At 42.7% G+C, this 20,191-nt stretch overlaps 1 protein-coding gene across 4 annotated transcripts in view; it reads right to left on the minus strand.

The window, feature by feature from the left end:
• MITF (melanocyte inducing transcription factor) overlaps window positions 1-20,191 on the minus strand; it is a 219,790-nt gene that overhangs the window by 197,222 nt on the left and 2,377 nt on the right. The window lies entirely within an intron of this gene.

A 20,191-nucleotide genomic window follows, 5' to 3' on the forward strand; every position in this document is an offset into this window, starting at 1 on the left:
TAAATGTTCGAGAGTGTCAAGCAAACAGAAGTCTCAGAAAGAACATAGAAGATTCAACATAAGAAAACAATGGGGAGAGAAGTCAGCGTTCCTTGAGAAGCAAAAGGCTCTGGAAAAACATAATAAATGAATCACAACCCTTCACCTAATACCAGCAACTGTCTGGAGCTGGCAAAAGACGGTTGAGTAAAAATATTCTATATAAGGAAACTTACTTAAGGGAAGTATTCAAAACCCTTCACCCAGGATAGAAGACAACCCAGCATGCAAGGTCATGAGTGGGGAAAGTCTGTCAGGGTTACTGAAGGGCACATGCAGCATCCTTAACTCGAGATGATTTTTGAAAAATAACATTTAACAGAAAAAAAAGGAAAATGAAAATTGCTGTTCTGACTTCAGGACAGAGAGCTTACTTCCAAATTCCCATCCTCTGACAGGACTTGAAAGGACAATAATTAGTCAAGAAAGGAGCAAAATGAGGAAGTGGTATTCTTTTACAATTTCTGTTAATCCCCACCAGCTGTAATTTAAGAAATTCAGTGACATCAGCATTTATATTTGATCTAGCAAGAACGACAGAACTACAACTGCAGAATCATATGAGAGGGGAAAAGAAACTTGGGGGCGACTGGAAAACACATTTGAAAATCTGGAAAATTAATTCACTTTGCAGTGAATCACTTCAACAGCTTCAAACACCAACACTGCCAAAAATAACAAAAGGGGGAAAAAAGTGGAAAAGGAAGCTTAGACACTCCAAACCTAATCAAATGATCCAGTGGAACTTCTGAAAAAAAAGTTCACTCAAACAAGCAAGCTGAACGTTTCTAAAAACAAACAGAAAGCGATCTAGCCATTGATGAACAAGAAGAAACCAAGACTCAATATTCTATCAAGAGCGCCTTTTTTAAAAATCTGCTATACAACAAACTGAGTTACTTTTGTTAGCATTTGCGTTACCTTCTTGAAGACAGGCATGGGGTCAACTCCACACTCTCCTTTTCCCAGGTAGAGAAAATAGTGCTTGGGGAAACCAGCGCAGTATTTTCAAGGTGTCCCATCTGAGTTCACAGAAGGACCAGGAGTAGGTCTGAATTCCCAATGCAAATGCCAACTATTAGCTTTTACTCAGGTCAGAATCAAAGGGAGAAGAAAACCACCCAGAACTTGACCTACCAGACAACCTACAGAAGAGAGGTGAAAACACTCACCAGGGCCTCCGCGGCCCTTTGGCTGAACATTGAGTCCGCTGAACCGTCTCAGAAAGGAGATTATGACAAAGAAGATGTGATTGCAACTGCTCTGCCACACGCTTACATGCACCTTCTCTCAACACTAGGAATCCTAGGCTAAATTAGAGATAGAGTGATAATTAATAGGATCCTTGGCAGCAGGAGCCAGCTTCCTTAGCAAACCAGTAATTGCTGCCTACTTAAAATGACAGGGGATTGAGCCAGGAAGGAGGGAGGTGCTAAATGACGGGAATCATAAAAGGTAAAACAGGCTTTACATCAACAGGTTCCTTGGCTCCCATTAAAAACTACCTCCTTATCTACAGATTCAGTTAATAAGTATAGCAATTACATTCAAAATCCTACATAGGAGGAGCAGAGATCAATAACCCTTCCAAAAATATCACCACAAATGCAAGGAAATCTCATGAAAACAGATCTCCCCTCCATACACTCCACACACTCCCCAACCATAAAAATGGCCTCTCTGCCTAACATGATCATGAAAATAATTATCCATTGGTAAAAGATATCATAGTAGGGGAAAAAATGTTTACTGTGTTTTTTTTTAACTTGGACATCCTTTGGAAACCTCCAGTCTTGAGAAATTTTTATTGGTGGCCATCGACAGAGTTTAGGCCCTCTATTCTGACATTGAAGTAATTTCCTTGTTCACAGCTTCTCAAGGAAAGAAAAGGTGTTTAGCTCAGAAGGGGTTTACTAGAATGACTAAAGACTGCCAGCAAGGTAGAGGAGAGTTAGTACACAGTGTCTATGGTTTAAACCTCCAACCCAGGCAATAAGACAGCACATCAACCTGTTAAAAGGACAGCCACTCGTCTAGGCAATATTCCATCAGAGAAGACCAGGACCTACCACACACTCCCCAGCAAGAAGCAAACCAGTGTACCTCTAACATCTTTAGATGCCCAGAGACCTGGAGAGTTGAGGATTCAATCTTCTGCCTCAGGGAGATGTCTACAGAGATAAACCCGGACAGAGGTACATAGTTTGACAATGACTAATGCTGACCAAAACTCTCCATAAAATCAACTCCACAGGTAAGGAAACACCTTGTTTGCTCACGAAGGCCCTGGCTCTCGGATGGTGCTGCAAAGGATGCCCTGATGGCTCTCTAAAAAAAAGAAGACATCATTACAAAGCTAAGGGCTTTCCAACAAGAAGCCGCACAGGAGTACCTATGGCAAATATCTCATGGCCATCTCCAATACTTCTGGGGTAGTTAGTTAAAGATGCATGTGAGGAAGTAAATCGAGAGCAGAAGCACTGGAAATTCAGATGGCCTCTTAGCATTTAAGAGAATCAAGTGCTTTTTACCTATGGTTGATCCTTCTCCCCTCTCACTAATATGGAGTAAGAATGTTTTTATGTTCATTCTGTGAATCCCTAGCCCATCACTGATGAAACCCACTAAGTATATAGCTCACCATTAAAGCCACCAACTAATATTTTTATAACTTCTTCCTCCCTATTAGCTCATTATATCTTTTTATTGAAAATATTTAACTCAATACTTTGCAATGACTAATGCTCTTAACACCCACATGTCAAGGCAGAAGTTATGTTCATTACACAACATTACGCTGTTTCAAGACCTTTGGCATTCAAAGATAAACAGTCCAGAATGGAATAAACTAGCTACAACTTTATGAAGACACACAGGAAAAGCAATTAACGAGTCAGGTTGAGGAGGGAGGGAGGGATAAGTAAAGAAAGATAAGTGAAAAACATCAAAATGTTAGGAGCTCCATGTTCTGTGGCAGACCTTAAGGATGGGTATGTAGGCAAGACCTCTTGATGTCATCAGCAAGGAAAATCTGAAGATCTTGAATGAAGAATGAGAAACCCCTTCAATGTACATACCATATCCTTGTGAATAATTAAGCATCCACCATCCCACCTTTTGCTACCTTTCTTGGAGTCCTCACAGCCTAACACCTTTCTTTCTTTAGAAACAGCTTTGAAAACAAAGGACTATCTTTAATAGATAGACCTATTTATCTTGGACTCATGTTCAACCACACCCAGAGTCTCTTGTCTTTGTTTCATCAGAAAGGCAGTCCTCTTTCTATTCCAAAATCAACATGAGTTGTCACCCCAGATCACTTCCTACCCTGCCTCCCTCTCTGCTCCCCAATATACACAGTAACCACTGCAGGATGGCAGTGAGAGAGGTTGAGCTTTGAAGTCAGACAGTCCTCAGTTTAAGTCTTGCTTCCACCCTTACTTGAATGGCTTTAGGCAAGGGACTGAAGATGGCCAAGCTTAGTTTGTTCACCTATAAAATGGGTGAACAAATACCTACCTCATATTAGAATTAAATTGTACAAGGCATTTTAAATGTTTAACACAGTACCTGGTAGAGAGGAGGTGCCTTAATATGTTTGTAATTCAACTAGCACTGAATTATTCATTCCTTCTCTTTCAGCTTCTTGACTTTTCTAACACAGGAAAACTCTGGGCGAAAAATTGAGATAGGTACCTTCTCGATCCCAGGACTTGGACAGACACACATGCACACATGTGCACACACATACAAACTACACAAGCTATTCTTTTTATACTACACATAAGTACAGTAGGAAGATGTACAAGGTGGGCAACATATGAAAGATAAAACATTAATCCCAGTGACTTTGTTTCCTCAAAGCAGACGAGATTAAAGAACCAATGTAGTAAGGGCTTTCAAAATGCAATGATAGTAACATCTAGTACTATGATAGTAGTAGTAGATGTTACTATCACTGTTGTTTGGGTTTCTTTGCTGTTGTTAAATTAGGTGATCTGTCTCCTAGGCAACCTGAAACTACTGGGCCCACTGAAAACAACCCTTTCCTTCTCTCCTTTCTTAAAAGAACTTCAAGCACTCCCAACAATAATCAGGCAATGTTTGTAACAATAACTATCCTGATATTTATAAGATGCTAATGTGCAATACACTGAGAAGTCTAATTCATCACCATAATCCCCTAGGCCATGGGTAAGATGAGCCCCGTTTCTTCAAAAACTGCGCACACCCGAATTTCTACGTCATCAACAGTGGCCCCTGTAATATCTTTGTGCTCTTTGTGCTCACACCACTTCCTAAAGAATGGCAGAAATATATCAAAATAAAAAGTAACATATCTGAACGGTCCCACTCAAGTTTAAAAATTTGGAAGTAATGGGTCATTTCTATCAGCAAATAACCATAAAAATTGAAGATGAGGTCCTTAGAAAAGTTTCACTGATGAGGTTTCTTTCAGGTAGAATCTGCGACAATGTTGGAGCAAAACAGTGTTTGAAAATGTTTTCCCAAGTGAGCATGTTTTTAAGCTCAGAGAAAGAATTGCTAGAGAAAGATTCAAGAAAATAATTTTTAATACAGTCAACCCTCATTGTGTATGGATTTGCTATTTGCAAATTTACATACTCGCTAAAGGCCAGCACTGCAGTGTTACCTAGTGTTACTCTACATAAGAAGACTGTGGGGGCACCTGGGTGGCTCAGTCAGTTAAGCGGCCGACTTTAGCTCAGGTCACAATCTCACAGTTCATGGGTTTGAGCCCCGCATCAGGCTCTGTGCTGACAGCTTAGAGCTTGGAGCCTGCTTCAGATTCTCCCCCTCTCTATGACTCTCCCCCACTCATGCTGTTTCTCTCTGTCCCAATAATAAATAAAACATTTAAAAAAAAAAAAAAAAGGAAGACTGTGATGTGGCTTACCCAGAAAACACAGGTGTTGGATAAGGTTCAATGAAGTGTGAATTACAGTGGGGTTGGCCTTGAGTTCAATATTAATGAATCAATAATATATATTAAATAAAGTGTCTTTAAACAGAAACACGCATACAACAGGATATGGATCAACCAGGTGACAAAAACATGGTCAGAGGCTCCTAGGAATTGAACTGTGCCCTTGGAATAATGGCACAGTGCTCCCTAACTGAATGGCTTTTTAGAACTTAACTATCACAAATAACAACAACAGACTGTATATTTATTTCACCTCTGAGCACCCACAGTAGCAACAACACTGATGGCCACTACTAGCCTAATCAGGTGTTTACATACATCGGCTGTGTTACACATTACCTTTCATAATCTTTACAGCTATACCAAGAAGGAACACAACTATGTCCATATTTTAGGGGGGAAAATGAGCCTCAGAAAAACTTAAGGGCCCACAGCTAATAAGAAAAAAGTCCAAATAATTTCTTACACATTTTCCTTAAAGAGTTTAACAGACTTTTCCAAAAGTTACTGACCCCTTCTTGAACACCAGAAACACTTCATCCATATTGGTCATTTTTATTCAGCAATTATTTATTGGGCTCTTGCTATCCTGGATTCTGGAGATGCTCAGTGAACAAACTCCCCATTCTCACTGGGCCTCTTTCAAGTGAGAATTGATAGACAATAAAATAAGTATTCTCTAACCACCTATTGAAAGGCAAAAGATGCTTGATTTCTTAAAATACTCATTATCTGGGGCACCTGGGTGGCTCAGTGGGTTAAGCATCCAACTTCGGCTCAGGTCAGAATCTCACATTCTGTGGGTTCGAGCGCCGCGTTGGGCTGTGCTGACAGCTCAGAGCCTAGAGCCTGTTTCAGATTCTGTGTCTCCCTCTCTCTTTGCCCCTCCCCTGCTCGCACTCTGTCCCTCTCAAAATAAATAAACATTTTAAAAAATTTATAGGGGCACCTGGGTGACTCAGTCAGTTGAGCATCTGACCTCAGCTCAGGTCATGATGTCACAGTTCATGGGTTCAAGCTCCGCGTCAGGCTCCGTGCTGACAGCTCAGAGCTTGGACCCTGCTTCCAATTCTGTGTCCCCCTCTCTCTCTGCCCCTCTCCTGCTCATAATCTGTCTCTCTGTCTTTCAAAAATAAATAAATGTTTAAAAAAATTTAATTTATAAAAATAAATAATATTTTAAAAATTAAAATACTCTATCTTTTAAATAAGAGCTTTAAATGAAGTGACAGCTAAAAGCTGTCTTCAGTGAATATCCATTTAAATTACTTTTCTTTCAGAGGGCAGCTGATGTGACCACCAAGTGGGCTCTTTTCCCACTCCCAGAAAGAGCACCCCTACCCCATGATGGCTTGATCTGAGTTGCACACCATCCCTTGGTGACCACTCATTTGCCAAAAACAACATTATCTCCTGAGTCCACAGTGGGCTCAACTAATATTTACTGAATATCATTTTTCCCAAGGATCTTGCCAATCATTCCCAAATCTCGACCCTGAGAAAATAATGATAAACTGTCATGTCTTAACATCCATCTATTTAGATGCCCAAGAAGTAAACCTACTCTGAAAACTTCCAAAATGCCTTGTCCATCACCAATGGCTGCTCTTCCCCTAGGTATGGGTGTGCTAACACTCAACGCCACCCTACGCAGCTGATTCAGCCTGCTCTCACAAAAATGCAGAGCTCAGAATGCCATCAGACTGTCCACATCCTTCTCAGACTTCATTCTCCTCTGTGTCCATTACTTCTCATGGCACGCTGGCTCTACCCAAAAGTATCTACCTTTACGAACTCTTGCTTCCATGTGTGCCTGTGTGTGTGTGTGTGTGTGTGTGTGTGTGTGTGTGTGTGTGTTTCACTCACAGGGAAAGAGGAAAACTGTCATTTTTTTCTGTTTCTTTATAAAACTCACGACGGGAATTGTTTAACCAAGAGTGAAGTTTTGATTAGTCATGGTAATACCAGAGAAAAGATGCAAATACTCTGAAAAACACTGCTTTGAGAATCCAGTATGTGTCAGTATGAATGTGTGTGTGGATTCTTACAAAACATGTCTCCCACTAATTGGTAATCTGATGGGACAAGTGGTCTGGCAGATTCCTGGGAGAAAGATGAGGGCCAGTACATGTCTGAAGACTTGACTTGCTGCATATATCCCCAATAACTGAAAAGTGACTATATGGTTGGCGGGTTTAAGTTTTAGAAAATCCAATTATTTATTTACTTAACAGTGACAAAAGAATGGTAGAGTCAAAGCCCCTGCACAGATTAACCACACCTTTGATTCATATGCAAACCCCTACATTCTAATGGCAGTGAGGAGCAATAGCACACGGGCGCCTGGCAGGCCACGACAGACATAGCGGTGATGCAGCAGGAGTGGTCGGGCAAACAGGGACCAGCAGAGAGCTGGCATCCACAGCACCTTTCCTGCAGAGAGTCCTCGCGTTACCTGACTGAATCTTCACAGCGATCTGATGAGCCAGGTGACCTCATTATCCATGTAACATGTCAAAGCTGTAACAATAAACGTATCCACTTATGTTTGCAATATGATGTGAATGTTTTTCCTAAGACAGATGATCACTGTTGGGGCTAACCCCCCTTTCTGCTTTCTAGTGACCAGTTTGGCCATAGGTTTTGGGGAAAAACTTTCTGAGGTTCAAGAAAAGCAAGCTAACTTGTGGTAATCATTCCACAACGTATACATACAGCAAAACATCAAGCTGTACACCTTAAATATATATAATTCTTATTTGTTAATTATACCTTAATAAAAGCAGAAAAAATAAGACAATCACAGGATCAGTTTAACCAGAAGATGGAAATCCACTTGGTTACCTGAAATGGCCCATCCAAATGAGAGGGACTCCAGTAATCAAGTCTTCCAAAAATCCGGAATATAGGGTAAAAAGCAAGCATAAATTAAATTAAAATTAGTTTCTCTAAAAAATAAATAAATAAAACAGAGGTTCTAGTCTCAAAAATAGCTATACATTGCTATAAGGAGTGAAAAATCTTAAAAGAATAAAAGATATAAAGATTTTGAGGTTCAAGAATGCAGGGCATTATGGCTTATATTGGATATAGACAATGATATGAAGAGGCTGCCAAGTTAAATGTGAAAAGATGAAGTAGGCACTCACTAGAGGCAAAGTTGAAACATGACAGTTAGGAACGACAGCCATGTGGAAAGAGCAATGCAGACCAGCTGCTATCCTGTTCTGTGTTGTGACACCTCAGTTAGTGCATCTTATTATTTATTCTTCCACCTAGCTACAGTCAGTAATTATGTTGATAAAGGCACAGATTGTTCTGGCAACAAAAGTAATGCCTTACCTATAAATAGCAGGCACCATCTTTGAAAACCTCCCTGCCAGGCTGCCCACAGTTCACCACTACTTGACCTGCATCAACTCCCAAAGATCTTGATGCTGATTCTCCAGATTAGGGATCATTTAGGCCGCCCCCCCCTTCTCTTCTTTGGACCCTCTTCTTTTCCTGCCTACTAAAAAGGCATTTCAAGTCAAAACCCTTATTGGTGCATGGATACAAAGGGAACCAAAATACGGGAACCAGATATTAAGCAGCAAGAGCCAGGCTTTGGGCTGAGCACTTTACCCACCTATTCCTTTTAATTCACACAACTACCCTATAGCCTAGTCATATTATTATCCATGGGCCCCGTCAGCCCTCTACTGAGACAGAAGCTACAAGAAAAACTTGCCCAACAATAAGAAAGCTAATGGATGGTCAAATTGGAATTTAACTTAAAAACCTGTCTTATTCTGGAAGTTAACCCCAGAACTTGAAACTTTTTAGATGGGTTCTGGCTTTTAACCAGTTTAGAAAAAGAGATGAGGGTCCTTTCTCTGGAAAAGGTCAGCATACAGGGAAAAAAAAAAAAAAGGAAGGAAGGAAGGAAGGAAAGAAGGAAGATGCTTGAGTCTATGTGGATAGGAGTAGATTGAGTTTCCTGCTGAAGCAAGGAGTCTGAAAATGTTCTATAGGCTCTATTTGTCTGACACAACCTTGGCCTTGCCTTTCCCTGTTACAGTCGGTACCTCTCCATCAGAGAAGTGAACGGCCAGGTGAGATTCAGAACCAGGGGAACAACTCTGTGAAGTCAGGACACTCCTACTGTGACAAGACAGAGGCTGGCGGGTCCCAGCCATTCCATTCCTCTGTTTTGGAAGCTCCTACACTCTGAAAACCGTCTGGAATTCATTAAGATGGGAAAACAGGCTGAATGCCGTATTTCAAATTTTACTTCGCAGAAGTTTTGTGAAAAACAATTTGGTCATGTGGGCATGCTCAAAACAGCATCACCCTGTTTCTCAACAAAACTTTCAGTCAGGTGACTGCAGCACGATTCAAGCTTCACCATCTCTGTCTAGATTACAAGGTTCTTCTGAGATGTGGCCAGGGCTCCTGATGGCAATAAAGCTAGGTTAACTCCAAGTCAACCAGAGATCACATTTAGAAAACCAAGAATCCTACCTGTTTTCACCAATGTAGATCTGAAAGCTAACTTCCTAGAAGGCAAACTTTTTGGTTTTTGGTTTTTCATCAGTGAGGAATTACTGACAGGGATCACCTCTAGCCTGACCATAACAAGCAGCACCCCATGTTTTACTAAATGTACTCTAACCCAGGAAGTATTTCATTCCAAAATAGAAATATGGGAATAACTCGATATGGAGACAAAGGTTACATGGTGAAAGCACTGGAGTAGTGTTTCTCAAACATGAATGAGTATCACCAAACCTTAATGAGTACCACCAACTGTGGGGGGCTTGTTAAGACACAGACTCCAGAGACCAACTACCGATTTCTGATTCAGTGGGTCTGTGGGAGAATCTGAGAATCTGCATTTCTAACTAGCCTGAGGGCCAGATTTTGAAAACCACTGCACTAAGGTCGTAGTGGTGGTGGATGTGGTGCTTTGTAGGGAGGTAGGGTAGTGATTTTTACTCAATGGATGTGGAATAGGAAGCAGTGCAGAAAGGTGGGGTTCAGACAGAGCACAAGCTGGGACAGTTGCCATGCAGGTGGCAGAAATCCAAACTAACTATATTTACTAGGAAAAGGAATTTATTGCTTAAATAACAGAAGACTCCAAGGATAGGCTTAAGAAGGCCTACCAAAGATAGGCCCAACTTGATCCAGAGGTGAAACACTCCTACCAGGAACATGGCAATGATGGCTGGCCATCCACCAAAAATGTATGCTCCTCTCTAGCACAGAAGTGTCACTGCCCAGGTGGGGTCTGTATTTCCCAGATCCCACTCCTGCAAGCAGAAAAAGACCTGAGTCTGGTCCTTGCCAACAGATTTTGAGCAATAGTGATGCCTGTCAGTTGTGGACCTTAGTTATGCCTTCTCTTCTTTTCCCTTCTACCACCAGACATAAGAGTCCAGGGTCCTAGGCAATGGGAGAACCAGAAGATGGAAGGAGTCTGAGAACTTGGTTTGCCAGGTGGAGGAAAGCTGCCTGCCAAGCAGGAACTATTTACATGTATGACTACTGCACACCACAGCACCTAACATTAACCTAATTTATTTTTAATATATGCATATTTTTATATATGCATTTTTTTACATATACATATAGAGAGAGATAGCACATGAGTCAGGGAGGAGGCAGAGAGAAAGAGAGAATCTTTTTTTTTTAATGTTTTGTTTATTTTTGAGAGAGAGAGAATGTGCATGAACAGGGAGGGGCAGAGAGAGAGAGGGAGACACAGAATCCGAAGCAGGCTCCAGGCTCCAACATCAGCATACAGCCCACCACAAGGCCTGAACCCATGAACTGCGAGATCATGACCTGAGCCGAAGTCTGACATTTAACAGACTGAGCCACCCAGGCGCCCCAAGAAAGAGAGACTCTTAAGCAAGCTCTACATTCAGTGCAGAGCCCAAAGTGGGGCTTGACCCCATGACCCTGGCATCATGACCTGAGCTAAGATCAAGAGCCAGATGCTCAACCAACTGATCCACCCAGGTACCCCCAAAGTTAACCTAATTTAAAAACTTGGGTTTTTTTCTTTGCCTACAAGGTATGATTTTATTCTAAACCTCGACATCCTCCCAATTTCAAAACCAATGAAAATAAAGGGAGAATCTCTTTTTGTTAGCACCCCAGCAAAGTCCTGGGACTTACTGCACATGCACCTCCCCAAAACCAGTCTCCCTGATAAAGAAATGTGGCCAGGCCTGTGGCAAATTGTCCACTTCCAGAGCCACGAACTCAAGCATGAGCTGAGCAAATGGGAAGGGGCTGTTGTAAGAATTTGGAAAGGAGATTACGGACAGGCAGAGTAAATGTCCCCTAAAGGAAACACATAAAGGGAAGTTGGCTGCCAGTGAGAGGTGATTAGGTAGATGCCATGTATATCAACCCAACCGTGAGAAAGAGGGGTCCACCAGACCAGCAGACATGACTGACGCCAGTCAGTACCAATGACTCCGAGAACAAACCCCAATTAATTGTCCTTGCCATTCAGCCTCCTGCTGTTAAATCATGTCTGTCAGTGATTATGATGCTATGACCAAGCAAGTGCCATCAAACCTTCCTGTTCATTTCTGAATCAACAAAGAATTAAAGCTTCCATACATAATCAGTATCATTAAAGCTGCATTCCACAATCCCATCATTTAGCACGTACACACACAGCATTTACTTAGATAAAACATTATTAGTGTTTATCTACGTAAAGACGACTGGACAAATGACCTTGCTAAGTGATGCAAGGTATGGTTCCAGAAAGTCTGCACACCAATGGTCCAATACACACGCCAGTGCAGCTCTCCAGGCATGCTTGCTTGCAGCAAACGGACAAACTTTTATCTGGAATGTCACCAGGAATCACGCAAGTTGCTTATATTTTTAGGGACTGTTTTACTAAGCTACCGCAAGCTCTTCCTTTAAAAATAAATAAGTGGAATTTTCAAGAATGCCTGGCTGGTGTCATCCTCTTCTCTTGAAAGTAAATGACCCGACCTGGCCAATACGATTTTAATGTTTATTCACAGCTATTCTCCACCAAAAACATAAATTAGTTTGCAAGGCTTCTGCTGGCCAAGGTGCCAGTGTTCTAAATTTAGATGGTGCTGGTATGTGGGCTCAGTAGTACAATAAAGCAAAGCTAACCCTGAAATAGTACCTTCCATCTTTTATTGAAAAACTTCAAGCGCTGAAAAATAAAGCAAAACTGCACCCAGTTCTTTCAATGGGGAAGGGATTGTTACAGTATCTGCGTGTCTGTTCACAGACTCGGTTTTAGAGTACTATCTCCAAGTGCTTGCGACAGACGCATTCAAGACGAACAGCGTGGCCAGAGCTCATTGAGGCCCTCTGACAGGCTCCCTCAGGGCCGTCCTCGGTTCCAAGTTAATCAGGAAGATCGCCTTTACTTTTCCTTACACCAAGTTTCAAATCTCCACTTATAAAAGTAAAAGGCGTGTTCTGAAAATCATACTTCTTGAAACCAGTGAGTATCTAGAACATTTTACAATAAAGCAAACATAGCAGTGCTGTCAGTCCATAGTTTCATATATAATGTCAACCATCAGGACAAATGAATCCTCCCTGCTTCGAAACTTCTCAGTGAAGCAAGTTAAGCTTCCTAGAAGGAAAACACACGCTACGAAAATAAGTTATGCCTTCCCGACAGCGGCAACAACCACCTTTCCCATTCTGCCCTTGATCACATAGGAAAACAGACAAATGCATGTGAATGATTCAGCAAGTTATCCCACTCTGGGGAAGGGACGGGGGTGAAGAGGGTGAAGGCCACACATGCCTTCCTGAAGTTGCTCAACAACCCACAGTTTTCTTGCAGAAGGGCAGGAGTCTACCAGTGTATTCCACAGACCTAGAAGTCGTTGCATCTGGGTTTAAAATATCTGTTCTCACATGGCCCAGGATTTTTCCTTTTAAAAGTTACCACTCCATGGGTATGTGAATCAAAGAACACAGCTACTGGAATTCGAAAGCTTTGAAGATCTGTGCTTTAAGTTGTTGAATTAAAAACATGTGATTGCCTGTAGATGTCAACATCTGCAAAAGCTCGAGGTGGTGTGGAGGAGAGGATTCTTCTTGGATTTCGATTTCTGCCCCAACACTGATATTTTCACATCAGTGTGGACAGAAAGCGTGATCTGGGGGTCGAAACAGAGGACTGCGAGTCAGGAGTTCCAGAAAAGTTGTTTGTGGTGTGTGTGTGTGTATTTTCTTAACTGTAGCTTAAGCTCTCTACATTTTAATCCGGGGGCCCTTGGCCTTCTCCTTTAGATCAAAAATTAATTCAAAACCCAGCCAGAAACTCTTCCTAGGTGAGGCATACAGAAGGCATGGTGAAACATGAATGATCTCAATGCAACAACAGTGAGAAGAGCAAGGGGACAGCTCAAGTAAGATGATCCTGGAGGAAAAAAGGGATAATAAAAATAACAAGGCCCATCTCCACTTACAGTCCAAGGGTAGGTTTATAAAGACAAGCATAAATCTCTGACTCACTCAACATTAGGAAAACACTTAAAACCAAGTTATAAACAGTTACAGGGAAGATTAATGTCTGTATTTTTCTCCAGTATTCAATTTATGACCTTAAACCCGTCCTCTGCATCTCCCGGAGCACCAATAAGGTAAAGTCCAATGTTAGCTGCTTTATAAGCAAGACTCTTTATCTCCGCAGTGGCCTTATGAGGTAGCTATTGCCCCATCTCACAGAAGAAGGAACTGAGATTCAAAGAAGTTGGGCAACTTGTCCAGAGTCACAGAGCTGGAGAGTGGAAGCACCAAGATTTGCACGCTTATTGCAGACATTCAGGCCTTGCCTGAAAATCACCTCCTCCGTGAGGTCAGTGCTGATATCAGACCCAATCTGAAAAAGCCCCTGTGTTTCCCAATCACACTACATCAAGTATACCCTCTTTAGCAACAAAAATTATATCCTGCACTTATCTAGTACATTATTAACTGCGCTCTCATCTCCAACATGGATGCGCCTTGGTAGCAGGACCCTTGCCTGTCTGGTTCTACCTTTGAATCCCTCTGGCCAGCTCGGAGCCTGACATACCAGAGGTGCTTAATAAATAACTGCTGTGAGAAAGGAGAGACCGGGGGAGGGGGGGCACAAATAAATCCAGGTCCTTCTGACCCAAAGCTCTACTGCCCCTGCTAAAAGTGACAGAGGGATATTTTAGATGCACCTTGGGGAGGGCACCAGGTCCCTCATGATTCTGAGGTACCATCTACTTCCCTATGGGTCTTTCTTTCACCTTTACTCCATTCCTACCCTGGCTCAACTTCCAACTCAGGTGGAAAATAGCCAATGGGTTACCATTGGCAACATGTGCTGGGAGGTGTCCAGGGCTTGAGAACCCTGGGAATTTGGGTGCTTCACACAAAAACCTCATGGTTCCAAATCTCAAGGCAGACGCCTCATGTGGACACCACAAAGGTATACTCTACCTCTGGGGCAAGCACAGAAGGCCACAGGAGAGAATGACCTCGCAAAGAAACAGGGATCCATGTTGAAGAATCAATCTAGAGAAATGAGGAGTCTGCTCCTCTTCCCAAATCCTCAGGAACAGAGAGCAGAGGCAGCGGGGAAGGAACTAGAAAAGAGACCCAGACCTGCTTACACGGCTCCTTGCCCTCAGCCCCCATCTGCCTCCATAAAGACTCAGACTTGCCCTAGAGGACACAATGTTCACTAGCCTCATAAAACTTCCTTATAAACTGCAACTTGATTTTACAATATCAAAATCTCGTAGTAACTGCATTTAATATATTTGACCCATCTTCTTGATTATTGTCTCCAATTACGTGTATTTGGAGTGCAGTCAAACATATTTTTTACAATTTACTTTGATGAGATGGACCTAACAGCAAAGTACATTTTATACTTAGAACACACATATAAACACACACAAAAAACAAGTGAAATTCTTGCTTACTGTCCTTGAAAAATGACAAAAAAAAAAAAAAAAGCCGAGTGGGCTTTTTCTTCCTATTATTTATCCTAATACTGCCAGTTCTGAAACAAAGCAGTTGGAGGGAGAAATTTAGTAACTTTGATTTGTCCCAAGATACATTTTTTTACACTGAGGTCCTATTCCTGACAGTAAGCACATGTGACCTGTTCTAAAAAAAGGATATTTTCCACTTCTTGCACAACTGGAGCAGATATAAACATCAGCCTGTGCAAACTGCACCGCAGAACTCAAAGGGGATTGAAAACACACACACATACACACACTTAAATAAATTCTATAAATAGCAGGACTCAGGAAAAGGAAATCTCCAATAACACACAGAACCAACACTTAGAATCCACTTTAATCAAATTTTCCATCTAATCATACCACAAATCTAATTTGCATTATAAGAGTCGAACATCTGCCAGCGTGAGGCACCTCGATCTTGCCTCCTTTGCTTTGGACATTACCTCCTAGTTATTGTTATGAGGAAGAAAAAAATTACCATGGTAAAGTAGAAAAGAAGGAATTTTAGTACTGATGTGTGTGAGGCACTCTGCAAAGTGCTTTTACAGATTCTATCTCCATTTTAAAACTTCTACCAATAGGGGCGCCTGGGTGGCTTAGTCGGTTAAGCTGACTTCGGCTCCAGTCATGATCTCATGGTTAGCGAGTTCAAGCCCCACATCGGGCTCTGTGTTGATGGCTCAGAGCCTGGAGACTGCTTCAGATTCTGTGTCTCCCCCTCCCTGTCCCTCCCCTGCTCACATTCTATTTCTCTCAGGAATAAACATTACAAAATTAACACTTCTACCAATAGTAAATTGACCCCATTTTACAAGGAAAGAAACTGAGGCTCCCAGAAGCTAAGTGTCTCAAGCACACATGTCACAGTTCAGGGACAGAGCCGGGAGCACAGCACTTCCGCACGGCGCCCTCTGAACCTGTCCACGTGCATCCAGTCTCTGCCACCACCAGGGGCTCCTAGGCCGTGAGGAAGAGCTGGGAGTCTGCTTAAACATTTAAAAGGCAACAAAAACCTCCAGGGGTCTATTTTAGGCTGTCCTCCAAGGTGCCTAATATCTTATTTAATGTTGTAGAGAAATATGCTGGAGTATTGCTTGACCTTCCAGGCCAAACTCAAATATCCCTACTTGTTCACAAAACTGACCTCCAATTTCCCTTCCTCTACGAAATGCCCACTGCTAATGCCCGCTCCCCATGAGGTCATACTCTGTCTTGCATGTTTAGCTGGATTTATGTGTTCTTTTTAAGTGTGTTTATTTATTTTGAGAGAAAGAACAAGCCAAGCTAGGGAGGGGCAGAGAGAGAGAGGGGGGACAGAGCTTGGTGCTGACAGCAGTGAGCCGATGCGGGGCTCGAACTCATGAACTGTGAGATCATCACCTGGGTTGAAGTCAGACGCTTAACTGACAGCATCCCCCAGGCCCCCTACGCACTGAGAGTTTTGGGGGAAATGAAGAATTATGCTCCTCTCCATTTCTGCCATCATGCACAGTGCCTTTTACACAGCGGTCCTGGCTAGTGGACAAGAGCCTGGGGCTAGAACCAGGGGGCCTCGGGTTAAACCCAGGCCATCCACTTGTTAGGCCTCAGTTTCTTTGTAAAATAAGAATAATTAAAACACAGATACCCAGTGCTGAAGACATGAACTGAATTAAAACAAGTAAAATATTCAGACTCGGTCCTGGCAGTAGTAAGCACCTTGTATGAATTATCAATTTTAAAAATCATAATTAAGAATATTATTGTTTTCATTTATCATTATCATCTCTCTCTGGTTGTGCAAATATTAAGTCCACACGCATAAAAACACTTATAATAGGGACTGACATGTGGTGCATGCTCAAGAGGTGAGCTACTTACTGGTATTAATTTGCACATATAGGGCACAACAGACCCATGTTGAATATGAAGTTTTCTGTATGTACTGATGAGACAATTGCTTTTTTTTTTTTTTAATCAACACAAATTTGTATGGGTTGGATTAAAAATATAAAATGTAAAAAAGAAAAATTTATCTACACACCTCATTAGCGGGCAGTAGTATTCATTAGGAAATTGGTTGTTGTTCCCAAACAACTCTGGCCTCAAGGTAGAAAGCCAAAGAGAACCACATGCAAATGCTTTCTAGAATGTCAGGACTCATCGTTAAGTAATAAAGAAATAATAACAAGAACACCATTTGCTAACATTTTACTGAACCCTTAGTGTGGGCCTGGCACCATGCTAATATCTTCCACAGTCCATGTGACAGGGAATGTTCTTAAGACCCTTAGGATGCAGGCTGGCATTTGTCAGATGAGGAAACTGAAGTCAGAGGTCACCCAGCCTGCCCAAGGTCTCTCAGCTAGTTGGGGACAGTGAGGCCAGAATAATGCTGGCAATTCCCCCATTGGGGATTGACAGAAAAATCCAAAAAACTCTCAGAATTCGGTAAAAGACTGACAGTTGTGTTTTGCCAATAATGGATTATCATTTCATGAAAGAAAGGGTATTTTTACTAGGAAGACAGGAGAAAAAAAATCTCAGAATAAATCCAAGAAATGGCAGTGGCCTTAAACTGCAATATGTGTATGTAAGTGTGCATGTGACACAACAGTCATTGTCTTTCTCATTTCACCACAAACCTGTGAAAACTTCACACATCTCTCCAGGAATCAGCATTCAGAAACTGCCGCTGTCTCCTGTCCTGCCACAGTAAACCCAAGACTTGCCTCATTCCCATTTCTAATTTGCAGGAAGTTTGCAATTTGCATTTATCTGAAACATAACTAAAAAGGCAACAGAAGATGAGGCGCCTGGGTGGCTCAGTCAGTTGAGCATCCGGCTTCAGCTCAGGTCACGATCTCGTGGTTTGTGGGTTCGAGCCCCGCGTCAGGCTCTGTGCTGACAGCTAGCTCAGAGCCTGGAGCCCGCTTCAGATTCCGTGTCTCCCTTTCTCTCTCTGACCCTCCCCTGCTCGTGTTGTCTCTCTCTGTCTCTCAAAAATAAATTTTAAAAAAGGGGTGCCTGGGTGGTTCAGTCAGTTAAGCGCCCGACTTCGGCCCAGGTCATGATCTCACGGTTTGTGGGTTCGAGCTCCGTATCAGGCTCTGTGCAGATAACCCAGAGCCTGGAGCCTGTTTCAGATTCCGCGTCTCCCTCTCTCTCTGCCCCTCCCCCACTCACGCTCTGTTTCTCTCTGTATCAATAATAAGTAAACATAAAATTAATTAATTTTTTTTAAAAAAGGTGACAGAAGAAACTGGAACTAGATTAGTCTGTCCAGGAAAAGGACATTAGGCACAGAAGTGCACACCTAGTAAACTGAACAAGAGGACCATAAACCTGAAAGGTGCTACCATGCTTTACAATGCTATTTTCAGGTCCCAGAGACCTAGAGAGAGGGCCTCCACTGCTAGGAGCTCATTCAGCGGTTCCACATTTGTTTCCCTAACATGACTGTGCTAGCGTGTGAATTCTGGGTTCACCCTTGAAATTCGGCACTTTTCCCCCCGCCACTCACCATTCAGAGCTCATTCCCAAGAGAACACACAGAGGCTTCAAAAACCTTGCTGGGGGAAGCACACTGCAAACAATTCTTCATGAGAACCTTTCCTCAGAGTGTGTCTTCCTCCGCTGCAGATTTGCCAGTGACCATGACCAAAAGGGGGTTCACGTGATCTAAACCCAGGGGCTTCGCACCCCTAAAGGCCAGAAGGTCTCGGTTAGGAATGAAAGTGTGTCTTTCCTCATGAAACACTTGCATATCTGATGAGCCCAGCCCAAATGAAGGATATATAACCTCCACTTTGGAGAGACCCTGATGGATCCTATTTTAAAAGGCTGCCAGGTTGAATGCAAAATCAGAACCAAGCACCCGGTCCTAGGTCGACTCCTAAGGGAGAAAGCAACACCTGTTCACAGAGCAAATCATTACTGTGCCAGGCAATGTTCTAAGCTAACTGTTCAAAACAGGGGTGACTGTACCCCTCATGGACATGTGGCAGTGTCTGGAGACATTTCTGACAGTCACAATTGGGGACTACTGGCCTCTAGCAGGCAGAGGCCAGGGGTGCTGGTCAACACCCTGCAATGCCCAGGACAAGTCCCCACAACAAAGAGTAATCCAGCATGAAATGTCAATTGCACTGAGGTTGAGAAACTGCTCCAGACTCTAGGGACACAACAGTAAACAAGGAACAGACAGAAATCCCTGCTCCCTTGAAGTTGGCAGTCTAGTGTCAGTGTTAGAAATGAGTCAGTTACAATGGAAATGCAATGGAAAAAATAGTGCTGTGCAAGGAAGATGAGAATTTGGAGGGAAAGCAATTGTACATAGTGCAGTCAAGGTAGGCCTGGAAGGAATATTAAAAGGCCTGAAGCTGGTGAGGTGGTGAGCATGTGGCTCTCCGGGCAAAGGATGGTCCAGGCAGAGGCACCAGCAAGTACAACATACAAAGTACAACCAGTACAACATACAAAGTAAGTACAACATACAAAGGCCTTACGGTGGAGGAGTCTGGAGTATTCTAGGACAGCGAGGGAGCTGACAGGGAGCCTGACTGTACAGGCTGCCTTTTGCCGTTTAAAGGATCTCAAGGGTTCCTGAAACTCAGAGCCACTGGAGAGTTTTAAGCAGAAAAGGACACGACGTGGCACGTTTTAAGTCACAGTTTCTCAGCCTCAGCAGGGACAGTTTAGAGCCAGATAATTCTTTGTTGCTATCTTGTGCATTACAGAAAGTTTACCAGCATCTCCAGCTTCTATGTACTAAAGACCAGTACCAACACCCTTCCATTCTGACAACCAAAAATCTCTCTGGACATTGTCAAATGACCCTGGGAGCAGGAGGAGGGGTAGCAATATCTACCCGGCCTGAGAACTAGTTTTAACAGGAACATTGTCGCTGTCACGTAGAAAATCCACCGGAAGAGGTGACAGTAGAAAGCAAGAGACTACTGCAATAATCCTGGCACAAGCTGGTGAGGACTTGGACCAAAGTGGTAGCAGAGGATTTGTCGAGAGGTGGGCAGATTCTTAACACATTTTCAACTCCAAGAGACAATCCAGAGAATACAACTGATAGACGAAATGGCTACAGCAGTCTTGACCTTTCAAATTCTACTTTTTCCAACCAAGACTTACAAGAAGGGAGGTGCCCTGGCCAAGACTTCAGACAAAAGGCCATGAGGAGGCCCCCCAACAACAC

The sequence above is a fragment of the Suricata suricatta genome, chromosome 12, assembly GCF_006229205.1.
Source record: "Suricata suricatta isolate VVHF042 chromosome 12, meerkat_22Aug2017_6uvM2_HiC, whole genome shotgun sequence".
Lineage (NCBI taxonomy): Eukaryota > Metazoa > Chordata > Mammalia > Carnivora > Herpestidae > Suricata > Suricata suricatta.